This window comes from Convolutriloba macropyga, chromosome 10, assembly GCF_964194025.1.
Source record: "Convolutriloba macropyga chromosome 10, txConMacr16.3, whole genome shotgun sequence".
Taxonomy (NCBI): domain Eukaryota; kingdom Metazoa; phylum Xenacoelomorpha; order Acoela; family Convolutidae; genus Convolutriloba; species Convolutriloba macropyga.
In genome coordinates this window covers 8,555,110-8,576,871 of record NC_134477.1, presented here as the reverse complement: position 1 = coordinate 8,576,871, position 21,762 = coordinate 8,555,110, and the positions used below count along the sequence as shown (strand labels likewise).

The following is a 21,762-nucleotide window of genomic DNA, read 5'->3' as shown; positions in this document are numbered from 1 at the left end:
AGGAAAAAGTTAAAAAATGATTTTACGAATTTCACAATAGACAAATCGCAAGCAATCAATAGGTAAAGTGTGATGATTTTTTTTCACTTTGCGTTAAAATGAGCTAGATTTCACTTTTGACGAATAGCTAAAAATTGAAACAAATGCAAACTCTTTCTTCTATATCTCCTTTATTATAAAATATCTCGGCGTTGCAGTTTTTCTTCTTGATATCTCGGTGACTAATTGCTCTTGCTAGAGCTGACAAGAGGTCCCTAATGATTGTAAAGCAGAGCCAACTCTATATGAAAAACAAGAAGCAGGAACTTATATATATCTGCAACGTAAAAACCATAAAAAAATCCTATCCGTTTCTTCCTATTCATAGAAATTGATCTTACTACTGATATGAAGATCATATACTGGTTGCTAATTATAATGAGATTGTTTTGACCTGGTATTACAAAATTTTTTGCTTCATGTGTTGTACTAATTGAACGGAGAGTAAAATTCAGTGTTTTTCCCGCCTAAATATTTTAATTCGCAAAAAAATAATAAAATGAAGAATGAAAATAATAAAGTTTTATCAGCCATGATTTTATGTGGCAAAGAGTTTGAAGAACTCGGATCTAAAAATTATATATCAAATATAAAAAAATAAGTATTATATAATTGATCACTACATAAAAAGGAGGGCTTCCATTTTCTATCTTTTTTTAAAATTGAATCCGAGAAACAAAAATTTCACAGTAAAGTATTTATTCCAAGTTTAGCATGATTTATTTTAGATATAGAGGCTTCAAAACTTTTTTCTTATAAGTATTGCTCTTCATAAAGTGGTCGGTTAATTTAAAAATTTGTTTTTATCAGAAAAGAAAGCAAAGTCTGTGAGAATAACTAACTTTGAATACAAAAAGTTAGACATAATTCTGAAATGTTAACACGAAAATAGACAGATAGCATGCTTATCAAAACGTAAAGTTCAATTGGTTTTTTTTTGTTTTTAGTTCACACTGAGACAGATCGCAAGCTTATCAAACTGAACATCCATTTATTTTTTGTACCTCGCGTGAAACTAATATGCTTTTCAGTATTTCAAAAAAAAAGTTTTCTGAAATTTTCTCTTCATATTTCAATGTAGTAGTTTTCGTCCGTTGTGTCTTTGAGGGAGTTTGTTTTTTTGTATTGCTACTGACCATTCCATGTTGATGCTAGAAGAGATGATGATAATACCTAAAAGTCGATAAAGCTGGAAATTAAAAAGATGGATCGTAACAACTTGAAGAAGATTCTATTTTTTTTCTAACTAGCGTACAAAGAGAATATATGATAATTAACACTTAATTGAGGATCATTTGTCTACTGATAATCAAAAATAGATCAGTATTTGATTTTGCAGAAAACAAGATAGCGCCACAAATTTCTATGCTTCATGTGTATTTAATTGACCCTAGAAGCGACTCTCGGAAATTCCCTGAAGGCTAACTTAACTATTTCAAGTCACACTGAAAAAAAAGTGTAAGAGGTGTAAAAAAAATAAGAGAAAAGTGAAAACAAGAAGTCAGATGTGACTATCAGCTATCAAACTGATTGATAAATGGACTTATCGTAAAAAACTGGCCGTATACATTAAATGATCACTGAAAACTCACATTAGCTTGAAAGTTTTTTTTTTAAAAAAACACTTTTTGTACCACTGTGAAGTAAAATTGGTAGCGCTCATATTATGTTTTGTAGGAAGGTAACTAGTATTCCAGAATGGTAAAAACTTACAGAAGGCCAATTTTTTATTAATCTACGAAACATTTTTTTTCCAACTATGACAAAATTTGTCTTTTAGAAGTTTTCGCTTTTACTAAAAGTTCCATTTTCAATGTTTTTTTAAAAAAATCTATAAATACCTATCGTAGCGATCGACAAATCTTTTTTCTGACATAGCAGGATTATATTGTAGTTTTCTATGGAATAATAAATATTCTTAAATTAGCTCCTTAGAATGTTCATCAATAGTAGTTTCCAAATTGGCACTGTATTTTAATAAACGGAGAGATGGAAGAACCATGAGGAGCCCCATAACAGTCAGTTAAACTTTAAAGGCGGTTTTTGAACAAAACTCAACTGACAAAATTGGCCATTTTTTTCTTTTTGTTTCACATTTTTTCGAAAAATGAATTTTTTTGTCCTTACTGTAAATATCCAGGCCAGCTCAACCTGTCTAAGAAGATTTATGCATTTTCTTCGCTGATCCATAGCAGAAAAAAAATTGTCGTCAAAATTTTAAAAGTGCGAAGATTGTTTGCGAAGGAGGTGAAAGTTTCACGCTTCATCGATGCATAACTTTTTTTCATTTTTCAACCTTCGGTAAATCCTATGTATTTCAAAGACGTTGGTCCAAATTGTTCTACCCTAACATTTGATGGACCGGAATTTAGCTTCCGACCAGTCACCAGAAAAGAATTGTATAATGTTATTGATAATCTACCTAAGCATAAATCTCCCGGACCGGACTATATACAAGCATGGGCGCTAAAAGATAGTAAACTGTCTATTGGAACTCATTTACAATTTGTCGTCAATGAAGGTAAAAACAAAAACACGTTTCCTAATATTTTGAAAACAGCGCATGTTAAACCTGTCTATAAGAAGGGAGACCGACTAGAACCAGAAAACTATCGACCCATATCAGTCACACCAACCCTAGCAAAAATTTTTGAGCGATTACTACTTGAACAACTAACTCACCACCTAACTCTTAATTGTCTGATTAACAAGAATCAATTCGGCTTTCAAAAGCAAAAGTCCTGTCTCGATACTATCATTTCATTAACTGAAAAGATAAACCAATGCGTTGACGAAAACGAAATTGTTGTCACACTCTTTTTAGACTTAGCAAAGGCTTTCAACTCAATATCTATAGATGTTTTTATGAACAAAATAAAAAGGTATGGAATTGGAGAAAATGCAAGAATCTTATTAAACTCTTTCCTTTGTGATAGAAAACAGTGTATAAAAAATGGGATAGCAAAATCAGATTGGGTTGTCATAAATCACGGTGTTCCTCAGGGAACTGTCTTAGGGCCTCTAATTTTTATACTTTAAGTCAACGATTTCAGTGAAGCTGTATCAACGAATTGTGATGTATTACAGTTTGCCGATGATACAGCAATTCTATGTCATGCAAAGAATGAAGCAAATTTGGAGCTAATAGCTGAAGATACATTAAACAAGACAGATCAATATATGAAACAAAACAGGTTAACTTTGAATGAGAAAAAACGGAGTTAATGGTGTTCAGGAATGAAAAATTGCCGATCCTTGAAACTGTCGATTTCAAGGGACACCGATTGGAAGCATCTGAAAAATGTAGATATTTAGGTGTAATAATTGATAGGGAACTGACATACCAAAATCAACTAAATAAGGTTATCAGTAAAATGGCTTCAGCAATCAGATCATTATATCTGGTTCGTTATCAGGTACCGCTAAAAAAAAGAATAAATCTTTTTAAATCACTAGTTTTGTCTCATTTAGATTTTAGCGCAATTTTTTTCAAAATTTACCATCTTACTCTATTGACAGAATTAACAAACAGATAAACTGGGGAGTAAAAGTTTGCTTTATGAAAACCAAATAAGATACTGCCTGAGATCTACCTCTGGAGACTAAAATTCTTCCAGCAGAGCTCCAAATAACACGGGTGTCTCTAAATAGGTTTTTCAATATTCTCCAACAAACAAGAAATCGCTCTAAAAAACATTTCAGATTTTTAGAAAACGTGCCCATTATTGTAAACAAACGAACCCATAACCTTTTCTTAGAACAAAAATGTAAGTCAAAATGGAGTAATGGTTCAATTGTTCGTAATTTTATTCGAAAATGGAACACACTTCCAATTACAATTAGAAAAGAAACGTCGAAGACCAAATTTAAACAAAAAGTTACAGCAGAAATGCTTAAACGACACGAAAGAGTTCTAATAGACAGAAGGGTTGCAGGATTTAAACATATTTTTTATTAAATTATTTTACGAAAACCGAACCTTAGTTTGTTATAAATTAGAAAAAAATAATGTTTGATTAATAAATTTCTAACATGTAACATTAACCAAGTGGTTAGTTTAATTTACATGTTTGCAGATTAAAAAAAAACTGAGTATTGAGCAAATAATGCATTTTTTTGCATGTTAACTAACATTTTATAATGATGTGATAAAATAATGTGTACGGGAGGGGGTTGCAAAATATGGCACGTGCGCTTTGGGGTTGCTTATAAAAGATTTAGTTGGATATGGACAGAAACGGAAAAGATCCAATAACAGTTATGGATTTGTGGACTCAATTCTGCTGATTGTACTTCTCAAACCATTTCTGGAGCCAATTCTGTTAGTTTTCAAGAAAATACAAAGCAAATTCCAGTTCCAGGAAGGGTAAATGAAGATTCGGGAAGGAAAGAGTAAATGAGATTTCAAGGGAGGAATATAACTTTTCCTAACCTTAATATACATTCACGCTTTTACCCTACCCTTTCACCTATCTCTGCAAATAAAGAAAATTAAATTGAGTTTTTTATTATAATCCTATTGAAAAATGATTAGGAGAAACTGTGCTTTCGGAATATTTTGAAGTTAATAGCTAAAAGCAATTCAGAAACATACAAAAGCATTAGAAAGAAATTTAAAAATTGTTGGGTTATGAACTTTAGCAGGCGGAATGAAAATCGTTATAACTAAGTAAAAAGAACTAATTTCTCAAAAATGAGAGAATAACAACATGACATTTTACAATAGAACTTAGAGATTTACAGCAGTGAACTCAATATTAGACCCGAATCATCAAAATATGGTTATTGGGATGTAGGAATGAAAAAGAGCTAAAAAATCAGCTGTATAAACAACCTATAATCATTGCAAAAATTCATGATATAATTCTAATCATAAAATTATGACTCATGGTGGGGCGTCGTCAGAGTTACCAAATATGGTTTGCTTCTACTTTTTTCCCGGCATTCATTCCCAAGGGATGCCAAAAATAGTTTGATAATTTGCATTAACACTTTTCTAGGATTACATTCTAATTACTGTGCTATCATAATCATTCAATACTTGCGGAAGATTTTACTTCAAAATATCGTACTCTAATGATAGCTATTCGTTTCATCAGCTGGAACCGATTATTGATAGTTTCACAATTTCTTGTCGATTCCTTATATAATTTTTGCGACTTGAATCATTTTGCTAGTGTCTGATTAAACTGGTATGCTGAATTTTCTAAAGTTTAAGGCCATAGTTTGAATTAAAATTTCAACATAAAGGTCTCAATGGGATAGATAAATTGTGTCAATCCAACTGGCGTCAATTGAATTCATGGTTTTGAAAAGCTTGTAATGCATTAAAGCATTAGTTCAAAAAAACCTTTTTACTAAACTTTTTAGCGCATGAAATTATTAGTTTGCAAAGAAGCCTCTTTTCTAAATTGGAACTACTTTTTGCAAAGCTGATGGTTAGAAGTCACAATTTTAGAGTTACCGAAGCTACCGTTTTATTAAACTTTTAAACTTCATGGTTTCATTGTTTAGAAAACAAATTGAAATTAACATTCATCCATCATGAATAATCATGAAATCACGACCATGTTTCATCTAGAAGAATTAAGGTTTTATGTGATTGTCATTAATTATAATTTTGAGTATGAAATTGCGATTCTTGTTGACGAACCATTATTGTGTCTTATAAATTAATAATGTAAATTCATGCAGTTTATTATCTGTAGGTAAATTGGGTTGTTAATTTCGGTTTCAGTTTGAAATATCATAGAAACGTAATCATAAACAGATCTAATAGATTGAGCAACTGATTAATCACCTTAACGGGCTTTATTTCAGAGAAGCTCCTTTTAGATTTTTTCTATCATTTTTTTAAGAGTATTGGGGTTTGAAATGTGTGAGAGTTGGTTGTTATAGATAGCGACTGAAACACCTCAATCAATTTTTTTTCACTTTTTTAAAATCAAAGTAAGTATCATGGCGATTCTGGAAAGCGATACAACTTTTTAATTGTTTTAGTACATCATGAGAGTTTTTTCTGTGGCAACAAAGAAACAACGAGAAAATTCAATTACACAACGAGAACTTTTTTTTGGATTTTTTTTTCATTTTTCCAAATTTTACCGACAATAGACAAGTTTAAAAATAAATGGTACGGTCTTTGCCGAGTTGTCATCTCTTCTACCGCTTATCGAACAATTTAATTTGGAAAGCTATTGGAAAGTAGAAATTTAAACATCTTATCTAAACAGGGAAATTAATTTAGTTAATGTTGTGATTATCAAAAAAGTTACGTAACTTTGCGTGAGGTTTTGTAATGTTTTGTACAAATCTTTTCTAGCCAACTTCTTAACTCTTCTTTGGTTGCCTATCTGAATTCTGTGGCTGTGGTTTCCTTTTCAAGGTAAAAACTTTGTAGAGGAAAATGTGATCAATAAGATAACAAAATCAGTCAATAAATAAATTTTGATTGCTGCTCGAACTGATATTTTCAAACATCGCATTTTGGAAAAGGATGAGTTCATCATTTTTACAGAAAAATTATATGTTACTAAAACTTATTTCTAGAGATAATCTTAATTCTTTTTGTTTGCCTTTATATTCAATGATTTCTTTTTGTCAGTTGTCTCTAGAAAATATAATTAAATTTGAAAATCTACAAAAATTTTGCTTTACAAATTATTAACAGTATTTACAAATTATAAGGCAGTATCGGTAGCTTGTAATTATCATAGAGGGTAAATGGAATTCCGATTAAGGTAAGATTCTGTTGATATTCTTGTTTTTCATTTACTGGTGACCCGGAGGGGGTGTTTATCGATTCGTTTCATATTTACAGTATTGATTTAGATTTTTTGCTTGGGCAAGATATTATCAGTTCTTTCATGATAAGACTAAGTGTTCAAGTTTTTTTGTACAAGATCTGATGATATTTTTAACAAATTTAAGTAGTTAAATTCTTGCTTGTTGAACAGATAAGATTTTGTTAATTTTATGAGAAGAGATCGCTGCCTGAGACAAACATTTGAGCGTTGCGTTTGTGTGTGTGCGCGCGTGTGCGGAAAAGCTCCTATTAGGTTTTTTCTATCATTTTTTGTTTGAGAGTAATGGGATTTGAAATGTATGAGAGTTGGTTGTTATAGATAGCGATCGAAACACCTCAATCAGGTTTTTCATTTTTTTTTCAAAATTAAAAAAATATCTTGTTCGTTCTAGAAAGCGATGCAATTTTAATTTTCTTGAGTAGATCATGAGAGCTTTTGCTGTGGCAATAAAGAACCAACGAGAAAATTCAATAATACAAAGAGAATTTTTTTGAATTTTTTTTTCATTTTCCCCCAATTCTACAGAAGAAAGACAAGTTTAAAAACAAATGGTACCGTCTTTGCGGAGTTGCCGTCTTCTCCACCAATTATTGACAAAATTTGTTTGGAAAGCTGCTGGAAAGTAGAAATTTAAACGTCTTACTTAAACATGGAAATTATTTTAGTTAATTTTGTGATTGTCAAAAAGTTACGTAATTTTGCGTAAGGTTTTGTAATGTTTGGTACAAACTTTTTCTAACCAACTTCATAACTCTTCTTTGGTTGCCTATCATATTAAGCATAAACGTATTCAAAAATAAAGGAATAAAATTTGCATAATTTTGGCAGAATCACGAAAAACGATGAATCTTCTTGCTAGATTTTCTTTCCAAATTCACTAATATTATGCAAGATGACCATTCGCTTTACAGAAATGTCGCCAGAAAACCACTTAAAGACTGATTACAATAAAGTTGCCATGCGTTTTTTGAAATAGATTGGAGTCTTCTCAGCCTGTTACTGGTGGAAATTGTTAGAGAATACATATTCTGGATTTTCATCTGCTGCAATATTACCAATGAGCCCTGAAAATGCGAGAAGCAAAAAATGATCTTATTTTACGGGAATGTCTAAAATGGCAGGTTATTCATCAGATGAAAAAAGACAACTTGCACAACTTGAATCTATACTAAATTTTACTCTCCTCTAAGACCACAATTTTCTTCATGTAGGTTTATTTCTAAAATTTTTTCCCTGCAATACTAATTTTTACTAATTAACTCTCAACTTGAATTAAATAGGCAGTATCGGTAGCTTGTAATTATCATAGAGGGTAAATGGAATTCCGATTAAGGTAAGATTCTCTTGATATTCTTGTTTTTCATTTACTGTTGACCCGGAGGGGGTGTTTATCGATTCGTTTCATATTTACAGTATTGATTTAGATTTTTTGCTTGGGCAAGATATTATCAGTTCTTTCATGATAAGACTAAGTGTTCAAATTTTTTTGTACAAGATCTGATGATATTTTTAACAAATTTAAGTAGTTAAATTCTTGCTTGTTGAACAGATAAGATTTTGTTAATTTTATGAGAAGAGATCGCTGCCTGAGACAGACATTTGAGCGTTGCGTTTGTGTGTGTGCGCGCGTGTGCGGAAAAGCTCCTATTAGGTTTTTTCTATCATTTTTTGTTTGAGAGTAATGGGATTTGAAATGTATGAGAGTTGGTTGTTATAGATAGCGATCGAAACACCTCAATCAGGTTTTTCATTTTTTTTTCAAAATTAAAAAAAGTATCTTGGTCGTTCTAGAAAGCGATGCAATTTTAATTTTTTTGAGTATACCATGAGAGCTTTTGCTGTGGCAATAAAGAACCAACGAGAAAATTCAATAATACAAAGAGAATTTTTTGAGTTTTTTTTCATTTTCCCCCAATTCTACAGACGAGAGACAAGTTTAAAAACAAATGGTACCGTCTTTGCCGAGTTGCCGTCTTCTCCACCAATTATTGACAAAATTTGTTTGGAAAGCTGCTGGAAAGTAAAAATTTAAACGTCTTACTTAAACATGGAAATTATTTTAGTTAATTTTGTGATTGTCAAAAAGTTACGTAATTTTGCGTAAGGTTTTGTAATGTTTGGTGCAAACTTTTTCTAACCAATTTCATAACTCTTTTTTGGTTGCCTATCATATTAAGCATAAACGTATTCAAAAATAAAGGAATAAAATTTGCATAATTTTGGCAGAATCACGAAAAACGATGAATCTTCTTGCTAGATTTTCTTTCCAAATTCACGAATATTATGCAAGATGACCATTCGCTTTACAGAAATGTCACCAGAAAACCACTTAAAGACTGATTACAATAAAGTAGCCATGCGCTTTTTGAAATAGATTGGAGTCTTCTCAGCCTGTTACTGGTGGAAATTGTTAGAGAATACATATTCTGGATTTTCATCTGCTGCAATATTACCAATGAGCCCTGAAAATGCGAGAAGCAAAAAATGATCTTATTTTACGGGAATGTCTAAAATGGCAGGTTATTCATCAGATGAAAAAAGACAACTTGCACAACTTGAATCTATACTAAATTTTACTCTCCTCTAAGACCACAATTTTCTTCATGTAGGTTTATTTCTAAAATTTGTTCCTTGCATCAAATTGTTTTTAGCTAACTCTCAACTTGAATTCAATAAGCAGTATTGGTAGCTTGTAATTACCATAGAAGATAAATGGGATACCGATGAAGGTACGATTCTGTTGATACTTTGTTTTTCATTTAGTTGTGACCCGGAGAGGGTGTTTGTCGATTCGCTTCAAGTTTAAAGCAATGATTTGGATTTTTTGATTTTTTGATTAGGTAAGACGTTATCAGTTTTTTTTATGATAAAATTATGTGTTCAAATTTTTTTTGTACAAGATCTGATGACAGTTTTTACAAATTTAAATTGTTAGGAATTCTTGCTTGTTGAACTGGTTAGATCTTGTAGATTTTATGAGAACTGATTGCTGCCTGAGACAGAAATATGAGCGTTGTGTATGTGTGTGTCTGAGAGAGAGAGAGAGAGAGGAAGAGAGAGATAGATAGAGAGAGAGAGAGAGAGAAAGAGAGAGAGAGAGAGAGAGAGAGAGAGAGTATTTCTGTGTCTTGGTCGATGTATGGAAAGATTTCGAGCCAAAATCATTTTTGGTCTGGATCAAGTTTTTTAATACGAGAAGTTACCACCAACTCAACTTTTTTCCATACTGTAGACCTCTCAACCTGTGATGATAGTTTTTCGATCCAATGAAAAACATTACAAAATTAATTAAGTCTCGCGCCTTTTCTTTTCAAGATCTGGAACGTTTCCCAGGTCGAGGTGCCAGACGGCAGTGACATCTGATCAAAGTTATGTCGAACGCACACAGTGTGTTTTCAGACCAAAATTACATGGTCTCAGTATTGGTTGAATCTCACAAAATTCTGGACAATAGTCTGATCAGTGGTCTCTTTCTTCTGAATTAGTCTCTTCAGAGGTGGTTTCAAGTGCACATTATTCTTGACAGAGAAGATTTTGAGAGGATTTGGAATTGATTAGAAACCAAACGAATATATTATTTTGCTCTGCTACGAGGCAACATTAAGGCAGTGTTCTGATCAGATACTCATCTAGATTCTGCTTGATCTGAGTAGAACCAAGCGGTCCAGCTGATAGGAAAAGCTTCAGTTGTAATTTTGATTAGCTGTAGATTAAGATGTCTCTTAAGTATAGCTGTCTAAGATACTCCATTGAGCCAGAAATAGGCAGGTCTGGTATACCAAAAGAAATCTTTTTTCAACAGTTGGGTTTTGTTTCCCTGGCAATGTTTTCCGACTTGGCTTGTCCGTAACAGAATGTATTACTACAGACGTCACATTTTACTAAATGAATATTTTATATCGATATAAGGAGATTCGTTCATAAGTAAAATCATTCTGTGATCAGAGTACATCGAGCGCACCATGTTCTGATCAGAGGTAATTTTGAGAGCACAAACGTCTGGACCATTGCTTAGAATTGGTCTGGTCTATTGTCATACAAAAATCTTGAAAATGGCTGATTTTGGCCTAATCACTGGTCACAGGGAATTTCTGATCAGAGAGTTTCAAACTCAGTATCGAGCACACATCAATTTGATCAGAGGTTACCTCAGTCTGGGATGGTCTGATCATATATTACTTTGGTATATAACGGTCTGACCAGAGATCAGTTCCGTCTAGCGTCTCAACCAAGGCTATATTTTGGGCGAGCGTTAAAATAATACTTTTTTTTGGCTTATATTCAAATTGTTGCCTCATCACTTTTATTCCAATCTGCTGGATATGACACAATTACTTTTATTTCAATGTGGTGGAACTATCCTAGTTGGCATGAGTCAATTTTTAGTTAACAAATTTAACCAGAATTGCTTTTTTTGTACAGAATTACAGTATTTTGCCTTGTTTGACCCAAGTTCTAATGACTTAATAGGATCATTCAAAAAACCTAAAAATCTACCAGTAAAAAATTTTCAACTTTTACAGCAAATTTTTCGCTCTTTTGTGGTCAATTTTGTCAGCATTCTTTTACGTGGCTTCCGCGTTTGCCATGTTTTTGTGAAACCAGTCTTTCAAATACGTTATCGATATGTTATCGGTAAAGTTGATATCAACCTTTCTGTTTATGCTCGAGAGAAAAATTAATTTCATGTCAAAAAATCTCGGAAACAATTTTTAACGACGTTCTACTTTCAGTAGGAGTGCTGTTCTGCTATAGAGCAACGTCTTAACGGATGGATGGTGAGGCGAACAAAAATGAGCATTTACAAATTTCAACTTGAAAAAAAAGTTCGGGTTTTTGGATCAAACTTTTTTCTAATTCATCTATTTGTACGACTCGAAAAGGAGTATTGAAGGCGTGTTCGTTTTTGTTATGCAGGAGTATATTTTTTTCAGTAATTTTACTGCAGAACGTAACCAAAAAGTTACTTTTACCTTAACTTTACCTTAACAACGGCTTAACTTAACTTCGTTAAGGTAAATTTACCTTAACTTTATTTAAGGTGTATGATAAGTAGACTTTCATAATTTGGTTTAGTTTTCATTCCGAATATGCAGTTGTTGGTTTTCAATCCAAATATGCAGTTGTCTCGGAGAAAACTAACATGTCAACATTCTCATTTTGCATCAAAGAAATGCCCTTTGACAGTAAGTCTGTGACTATTAACAATTTGGTTCAGATTGAGCTGAATTTGTATGTTAGAGACCTTCATTATTCATTCAATATTCCTTTCGAATTGTATTTGCTGTTCAATTAGACGATGCTTTTATTCTAAACATCACCATTTTCACTATTCTGGTAAGTTTACAGATAAAAATATTAATATTTTTGCTTTAAGTTTAATATTTTTTTTAGAAAATTTTGGTTTGTTTTATTATCCGATTTGACAGAAGGTTCATTTTTTTTAAATAGGATGTATTTTCAGGTCGTTTTCTTCTGTTTAGTTTTCCACTGCACATTTTTGATATATACATATATAAATCAAAAATGAAGTTAAGATACTTTTTTTCATTAGATTGTTTCACATTTTTCAGAAAGAGAGAAGAGAATACCTAGCGCTGAACTTGCTTCGGTCAACCTGAAGCTTAATAATAACGCCTTTGTGGATGAATATGATGGAATATGGAAATGTCACACAGGCATTTTGGCACAGTACTGAAATGATTTACAAATTTGCATAAAATTTGAATCCGCTAAAAAAGCAAAAGTACCATCTGTACATAAATTTCAGAATAAATGAGTATAAAATCAGGAAATTTTTCAGAAGCGACTCAGTACTGGTTCAGAGTCCGTTCATGACACAACTTGCTCTGATATCCTCTGATCCAGACTCTGAATCAAACTCTGAATTTTTGCCTGAATTAGGTTGAATTTTACTATCTTCGTGAGCCCAGCTAGGTTTTACCATAGCTTTTGATTTCAGGTCCTTAAACATACAAACTCAAACAAATCCTGTAGAAATTGAAAAAAACTTATAACACAGATTGATGGGAATTTTCTCAAGTCAAGTTAAAAACGGACTTTTTGAGACTTTCCAGTATGCTCTGTGTGGTTATTAACCTCCTCTTTTTTATTCCGAGCTGGACAACCGCAAAAGAGGAGTTACTGAAATAAACAATAGAAAAACTGATATAGCATTGTTGAAAAAAGACAGAAAACATTAAAAAATAATTGTCTGAAAATGTAATGTAGCTCTGAAAATGTTCAAAGCTAGTTCTGGTTCTGAATGAGAGTTAGGCACGGTCAGCAAAACAAGTTATTGACGCTGAATATTACGCCAACAAATAAAATTTACAGCTGCATAAGACTTCCAATAAAACTACCCATGTTAACTGTTCAATAATAGGTATTATTATGGGAAATTTTACGAATATTAGGTAACAATGACCAGTTGTTGCTCATGGGACAGCTTTGTATAGAAAAGCAAAAAATTTGCTTTTGTAAACAAAACAAACAAGGAGGCTCGGTATTGTGCGTTTGCACATTAAGTTCCGACCCCGCTCATCTACATTTTTCACTTAATTGTCTAACAAATGAGGAAGAGATAAAAAGTAACAAATCTACATATCGTTCAACCAACTACTCAAAGAGTAAAACAATCTACTCTAGAGGGTCTATGGGACCTGTGGCTACCATAAAAGGACTACCAGAAAACACGGCAATAAAAATCAAATAGTTACAAATATTATTTACGATCAAAACTCCTTGTCCATTTTTTGAAAACCGCTATTAACCAAATCTAAATGGCATCAGATCAAAATTATACTGAGAAGATTAACCGGTACTTTTTGGAACAAAATATGGAATTTTGCAACAAGTTGACTAGAACTTAGCCAAAGTGGCAAAAGTTTATTAAAACATTGCTTTCTTTTAAAAAAGAATTAAATTCGAACTGATTAGAAACATTACGCGTCAAATGTAATCTTTGAGAGAGTATTTTATACCTTAATAGAGAGCTACTGCGGCCTTTCTTTATCCAGGATATGTCATACGGCTACAAAAAGAACGTTAAATACAGGCAAAAACGAAAAAAAAAATGCACGAGAAATTATGCACGAAAACTATGTCCCTCAGCAATTAAATATTGAGCAGGTCACTGAAAACAAAAAAAGTCTTCGTTTGCAAAAATCACGAAAATTTATTTTATGACAACTGGTTGTTCCGAGAACAAATAGCTTTCGAGGAAAATAAAACCGTTATGAAGAGCAATTTGTATTTCAAAAGATAAATGATGTGACTTGTATATAGAGATGCTTAGCTACAATTTAACAGAAACAAATTTTGCAGATCTCAAAATATTATCTCTTTTTTTGTTAAAAACAAATATTTTCAAAATTCATAGCCAACGAAAGCGTTCGACTAAAAGAGTTGACAGTTTGTCTTGCAACTACTTGGCAAACTAATTTCGACTGTTATTAATGAGACTAAATTATAGGACTATAAAATAACATTGAATACTAGCTGAACAAATAAATTTCAAAAACAACTTTACGAAACCACAGCTTTGAAGCCATTAAGTTTATAAGATATTGACCGCGAGAATATAACCTCTTCATTTGCGTCTTTTTTGATCATCTTAACTTCTTTAGATAAAACGACTAAGACAAAATGACAACAAAAGAACCACAAAAACTGAAAACTAAACTTCACAAAAGTCTTCTGAAACAAATTGTCTAAGCCCTGAAGACATAATTTAAAAATTTGAAATTACAGAGAATATTTGTTTGACTCAACAAAACATTAAAAAGAGCTCTAAATAATGAGGCTAAATTACCAAAATGATACAACATTGTAAAATAGGAAAAAAACGCAAACCAGACCAGAAAGAGATAAGTTGAAGAATACTAGTACTCTTTTTTTTTAAAAAAAATTCCATTCGACAGTCAAAACAACCAATAGTTATTTGCCGATATCATTTAGTTAAGTTCACTTGTTAATTTATAGTTGGCCACTGAGACCTTTAATTACACAATATTTGGCATATGAAAACAAAAACTAGCAAGAAATAAATGGCAAAACTAAAAATTCTAACAGTTTCTGCAAGAGAACGGTGTCGCAGCCCTGCTAACCATATGTTATGAAAACAAAATTATGTGCAGTTTAAAAGGTTGTAATGATTTTTTACGTTAGATTGTCTAATAATATGACAATTTACAAGAGAAACAAAAACGAGAACACAAACAAAAACGAGAACAAAAAGCAAGAACACCTTCTATTAAAACAATTGGCCAGAAATTTTTTTTTATAAGGAGGAAGGGTTGACTTATACTTACTCAGAATAAGCAAATTGTTGACTAAAAAATATAAAAAAATTGCCAAGTTCAAAAAATCACAGAATTTTCCTCACACAAATACAATCAATAACATAAGAGGTATTTTGATACAATCAAATGAATTCAGAAGTTTCACTTGAACTCTTGAGGAAGAAATTTAGATCTTTGAGTGGTTAAACTTAAAAATCAGACTGCCAAAAAATAACAATTGAAGGAAAAAGACAAGAATTCAGCTAAATTTTACTAAAACACTTCCTCAAAGCCATAAAAACCCTTTGGTTGTAAGAAAAACAGTATCTACATTCGGCTTCAAATTTACGTAAATTGGAGCTGTCAATAACGGAGCCGTCAATAAAAATATTGCCAATAATTAACAAATGCAATTTATTTTTGAAAAAAGGCAGCATCAAAATAAAAACCAAAAAGTCACTGATTTTAAGAGTCCATGATGTTATCAAACCTCCCCCTGATTTTGTCGCGCGCCCAGCAAACCGACCAAGTGTTCCAAGTATTTCCAAATTAGACCAATTGTTGACTGGAAATCTTCAAATATTGAAAAAAAAGATGCATTTTGTATAATTTTCGAGTTAAATCTGCAAAGAACGGCAAAGTTTTAATTCCAGAAGACTTTCATACGGCGGCTAATTGCAACTAGCGCTCTTTTTCGGATTAGGGAGCCTGTGTTACGCTTTCGAGGTCATTAAGTCTGAAAAACTTTTACAAAGTGAATCAAAAAAGCATTTTTGTTCCATTTTTGATGAAAAAATTTGAATTTTGAAATTGTTATCAAAAATTTTAGCCGAAAAAAACTTCAACCAAACCATTCAGCAACGCTCCTCTATCTCTAACGGTAACAACAACACTTTTAATTTATTTTGAATTTTATTAGCGAAATTTTGCCAAATTTGATCAAAAATTACTGAAAATGTGAACAAAAACAGTCGAATGTTCACAAATTTTAAACCTCGATAACTCCTTGTAAAACACGAAAATCGAGAAAACCTTTTTAATTCCGTATTCTACGCTGGACGGGTTTTTTAATGATACCACTCACAAATCTCTACGATGAATATATCGGTCAGCCAAAATTGACTGAACAAAAAACAGCCCAGTTGAGTATATAGTTCCTCCCTCCCCACTAAAGTGGGGGTCGGAACAATTAGCTGACTACTTTCAACACTTTTAATAATGGTTTCATTCGGCCTTTGACTTCGTTTTAATCCACCAATAACCGATATGCCAAAAAGAACAATAGACATATACATATAGACATATACCGGCGTAAAAACTTTCTATGCTAGCACAAGTTTCCCATCTTGGCTTCTTTGTACCTCTTTGAAACGTTAATTTTTTTTTCTTTTACAGATTACTGCTAAAAAGCTTCTAAAAATGCAAGGTTTTTCCTTTACCCCCGTTTTCCGTGTGTTTGCCCTTGTTTTAAGGTTTGCTGCTCATCATAATAGCAGCCAATTTTTTAAACCATTGTTTGCTTAAAATTGAAAATATATCACTGTTCTGCAAAATTGAACAAATTTTATTGAATAAGAAAACAGTTGAACAAATCGGAAAAAATGTTTGAATCCAGGACTACCACCCAATCCTCAATAGATGAGAGACACAAGAAAGATCTTTATGTTGAAGTTTTTGCAAAAACAGCAAAAATTAATGCTTGTTCGGCCGTTTTTATGCCATGTTAATTTTTTATTGAAACGAAAACAGAAGGGCGGTCACCAAATTCCATTCACTTCTGCCGCTTCTTGTCAAACTTTTGTGTCAGTTGGAGTGAAAAAAATTAAAACACCGATGGTGGTTGGGTTTAACGCACACTCAAATAATGCACACGATTTTAAAACTTTTCTGGTGTAGATTAGCATTTCCTCTAAGGGATAATTTCAGCATTATCTTCGTTTTTGTAATTTTTTTGGTTATAATTCTTCAAAAACCTTTTGGTTTTCTCCAGAAAACGTATGTATTAACAGAAAATATGCGTTTTTAGGTGAAGCAATTTCTAATCAATTTTTAAAAGCCGTTTTGCCTTATTTTGTGGCTTAGATTGCTTCAAAATCATTGAACAATTATAATTATATCGCGTATAAATAAGCGCAGTTTTCAATTTGTAGTTTCACCACTATCGGTGGACTTAATGTCAATGTCGTTTACAGGTGACTTAAAAACTAACACTATTTAGGTTTTCGTAATATCAATAAAACTATCAGGGCGATTGTTGCACATACATCAAAAACAAACATGCTATTGAGATTACCAACGATTCTGCTGAAGTTTATCTGCCAATTATTAATCAACGCGGCTGATCGCTCCCCTTATTTCTTTGGTATCGGAACCTTGTGTGACGTCATTACCTTATGTGCCTGCTGCTCAACTTTGAATGACGTCATAAAAGACACGAGACTGTACTTGCCGTGTACTATTCGAGGCGAGTCTTTAGATACGTCCAGAAATGAATTATCTCCTTTTGATTTCATGAGACTGCAGACTAACTGGCGTTTTAAATCTTTTTTTGATTTCGAGCAGGTGGTTTGAGAAGAGAACACTCATGCCCATTTTGATACGAAATGAAGAATTGTTTAAGCAATCAGTGAAGCAAATTACTTTATTTTATCGAGAAACAGCAGTCAACAAGGACAGCTTTGATATGCTGCATGATTGGTTGAAAACAGTTATCTTGAAAAATGATGCGGAAGTCGAACTTATTTTTATGAAGAATTTTGTTTTCCCTCTTCCAATAGTGAAAATTAAGCCCCAGCTTTGGCTCCCATTAAGTCACACCAGGGCCGAGGAATTTTGCCAAATTTATGTAAGGTCAGCGGTAACAAGCGTTGACAGGTCGGAATATTCACCGCATTTTTCTTACATAATTTTGAGCGTTTTAACGCGTTGAATGCGTCGAACTTTGCTTAGATCTTACATCATTTGCGTTGAATTTAGCGTATAGCTTTCATAATTTGCGTTGAAATTAGCGTAGATCTTACATATTTTGCGTTGAATTTAGCGCTGATCACATATATTTTGAGTTGAATTTAGCTCTGATTTTACGTAAAATCAACGCTAGAACTCTGAGTGTTGGAATCGAACCACTGACGTCCTGCTTACTTGTCGCCTCCTCTAGCACTGTGTCCCAGAACCTTACTTTTCTTAGGAACCTCACTCTGTACAAATCGGACTGTAACATCACGTTTCGCATAAATTTGGCGCTCTTAAGCGTAGATCTTATATAATTTGCGTTGAATACAGCTCAGGTTGTTCGACTTTTGTTCATGTTTTCCTCTACATTTCTCGCCTTTCAACAGTTCCAATATCTATTGTACGCAACCGGTTGTTGATGTTTTTGAAAAAAAAAAACGGAAAAAACAATTTGTCTACCTACCTCATTCAATCATCCATCTAACCCCTCACACGTCCCCCCAACCCCCCAACATAAACCACCAAGTACTCTAACCAATGTACTCCTCACAAGTACCCACCCCCCCCCCCCCCAAGTACTGGAAAGGAAAAGGTTGTATAACACAATTGAATTATTTCCACTAAAAAACAACAAATCCCGAAGTTCTAAACAAGTATATTTTGCTGCATCATTAATTCTATCATTTGATCAAATTAAAAGGTGCAAATCACTTTTGCATGCTCAATTAATAAAACTTTAGATACCTTTTGCATGCTCGAACGCGCGCTTTTTATAGGGCTAAATTTCGAATTAGTCACAGTTTTGTTTGCGAAAAATAGTTACATAAAATGAGCGGAAACGTGCTATCCCGGGTGGAGACCGAATGGTTAACTTGTAAGAACTTGCAAGTTTCTTGCAAAAGATGGTTAACTTGTAAGATTTTGCAAGTTTCTTGCAAAAGATGGTTAACTTGTAAGAACTTGCAAGTCGAATGATTAACTTGTATGAACTTTTAAGTCGAATGGTTAGTTTGTAAGAACTTGCAAGGCGAATGGCTAACTTTTAAGTTACTTGCAAGTTCGTACCGGTCGAGCTAAACTCTTATTGGTTAATTCAATTTATCATTCAGTCATTTACCGTAGAAAGCGCGTGGGAGTTAGTTGCTCTGTTTGGATAACGTAAAACAATTCGACCTAAGTAGACAAAATGGTTACTTTTTGAATTTTATCAATTCATGAGAGTTCTTTTTGCAACTCCATTAAAAAACTGTAGATCTCAATTAGCTTTTTCACGGTTGCTTTTTTAAAAATATTCCCAAATTAATGACTTCGATTGATTTTTCAAATTCATGTGTCCGTTTTTTCTCAAAATAATTTAGTGGCCCTTCATTTTTATACCCTTTTTTTACATTTAATTCACACTCTTGCAGATTCTTTTTTTCTAAACTTCCTTTTACATTCATGTATTGCAACATTTTATTTACGGATCAGCGCGTATGTGTATGTGTGTGTGTGTGTGTGTGTGTGTGTGTGTGTGTGTGCATGTGTGTATGTGTGTATGTGCGTGCGTGTGTGAGCGCGTATGTGTGTGTGCGTGCAAGTGGATTGTGTGCGTGTGTGTGATGTGTGGTGTGTGTGCCAATGACAAACTTTTAAGTAACTTTAAGTAACTTGTAAGTGGAATGGTTAAATTGTAAGAGCCTTGTAAGTCGAATGGTTAACTTGTGAGGACTTGCAAGTCGAATAGTTAAACTGTAAGAATTTGCAAGTTTTTGGAAGAAAAACTTGCAAGGAGATGCTTTGCCTTGTAAGTTTCTGCCAGAAACTTGCAAGTTCTTAAAGTTAACCATTCGGCCTTGACCCGTGATAAGACTGTCATCTAGTTTACAATTTTAAAGTATCTCAATTTCGTAAAAAAAGGCGTATGCCCTTTTGCGAAAAAAAACAAAGCTTGTCTCCTAATTTCGTTTATTTTATGTATCTATTTTTCTCGCCATTTTTACTAAGGCGGAAATTTTGTGTCGTAATGTGCCTTTGTGTCGTAATGTTCTAAATTTGGTGTCACCACATTATTATAAGATTTACATAATTGTCATTCGAAAATCAGACCAATGGGAGTCGAAGAACTGCGACACCAAATTGATTGTCAATTTTTTTGGACTCTCTGCAATTGGCCTGCAAAACTGTTCGTCTTACTATAATTTGACTGGTTTACCTTTAACTTGCACGGATGTAGAACTTGAGGAACGGAAAAATTGTACCAAACTCGAAAAAATAACTGTTGGAAGTTTTCGCTTTTCAAATGCCAACAAATTGTTTCCCGCCTTTCCAACTGTGAAAATTTTGAGAATAAATTTACTGAAGAAAAATGATGCGGAAATTTTACCTTTAATTATGAAAAGATGTTTTCCATGTTTAACTGCTTTTGAGCTTTTAAAATCATCTAGTGACATTGAACCCTTAGATATGGATCTTATTCCTCTTCCAACTTCATATACCTTTTTGAAAACTGATATTAGTCTATTAACCTTTTTCGTCAACTGACTGATATTAGTCTATTAACCTTTTTCGTCAACTGTACAAGTATTCAAAATGTGTCAGTCAAGTACAAGCCTGGTCGAACGCTAGATTTACTGGAGAAAGTTTTCATAAACACAACATTCAGAATTTTGCGCTTAGAAATACGTTTTAGTTATAGCAAGTTATCGATGACTGATTTAATGGACTACATCATGCGCATTATTATAATTTTTACCTTCCTAGAAGTTCTTATTTTCCAACCCAAACGCCCCGTAGGGGGTGATGTGCCGGCAAATGATCTTTTTGATGGTGATGTGAATTTTGATGTTGTTGACTTTTTCCAGTCTTCAAATGAGTGGCGAAAATTCTGCAGCTGTTCCAACCTTCAGCTGCTTATATTTGGAAACACGGCATTGATGAAAAAGACGTCTAACACTCTAGCTGTTTTGAGAAGCACTCACATCGGCAAACTGTTTCATTTGAAAAGGGAGATTCTTGTTCTGTTACCGTTAAAGATCCTAACCGACGACAGACCGTAGGAGATAATTTAGGAGCTCTAGCAACCGCAGGCTCACCCTGAAACAGTGTATATGGCAAAATTTTTTATATCCTTGCTGCTATCTATTATATGTAATACAATTCCGATTATATTAGAGCTATTTATCTGTCGTTGAAGTTAAATTCAAGTATTCTAATTAAAAAATTTCAGCAGCATTAATTACCCGGGTTGACCAAACTTACTAACCATAAAAAGGGCCATATATGGTCCATAAAAGTCCATAAAAATTTCCGTTTTATGATCTTGCTATGGTTAGTAAGTTTCCATATATGGTCCGTTTTATGGATAATAAGTTTTTCTACGAGAGCTTTATTTTTTCCTACTATGGTAATATATGAATGAAAGAGAGGACCCTGCCATATATGGTCCGTTTTATGGTTAGTAAGTTTACATATATGGTCCGTTTTATGGTTAGTAAGTTTCCATATATGGTCCGTTTTATGGTTAGTAAGTTTCCATATATGGTCCGTTTTATGGTTAGTAAGTTTCCATATATGGTCCGTTTAATGGTTAGTAAGTTAACATATATGGTCCGTTTTATTTACGAATCATATATGGCAGGGCCCTCTCTTTCATTCATATATTACCATAGTAGGAAAAAATAATGCTCTCGTAGAAAAACTTA

General features: G+C 32.9%; 1 long non-coding RNA gene across 1 annotated transcript in view; it reads left to right on the top strand.

The window, feature by feature from the left end:
- The window catches only part of LOC142348537 (uncharacterized), a 45,614-nt gene extending 24,373 nt beyond the window's left edge, over positions 1 to 21,241 (top strand). Inside the window, exon 3 of the long non-coding RNA XR_012760748.1 lies at positions 20,923 to 21,241. This is a non-coding gene — a long non-coding RNA (uncharacterized LOC142348537). The remainder of the gene's footprint in view (positions 1 to 20,922) is intronic.
- The last annotated feature ends 521 nt before the right edge of the window (positions 21,242 to 21,762 follow it).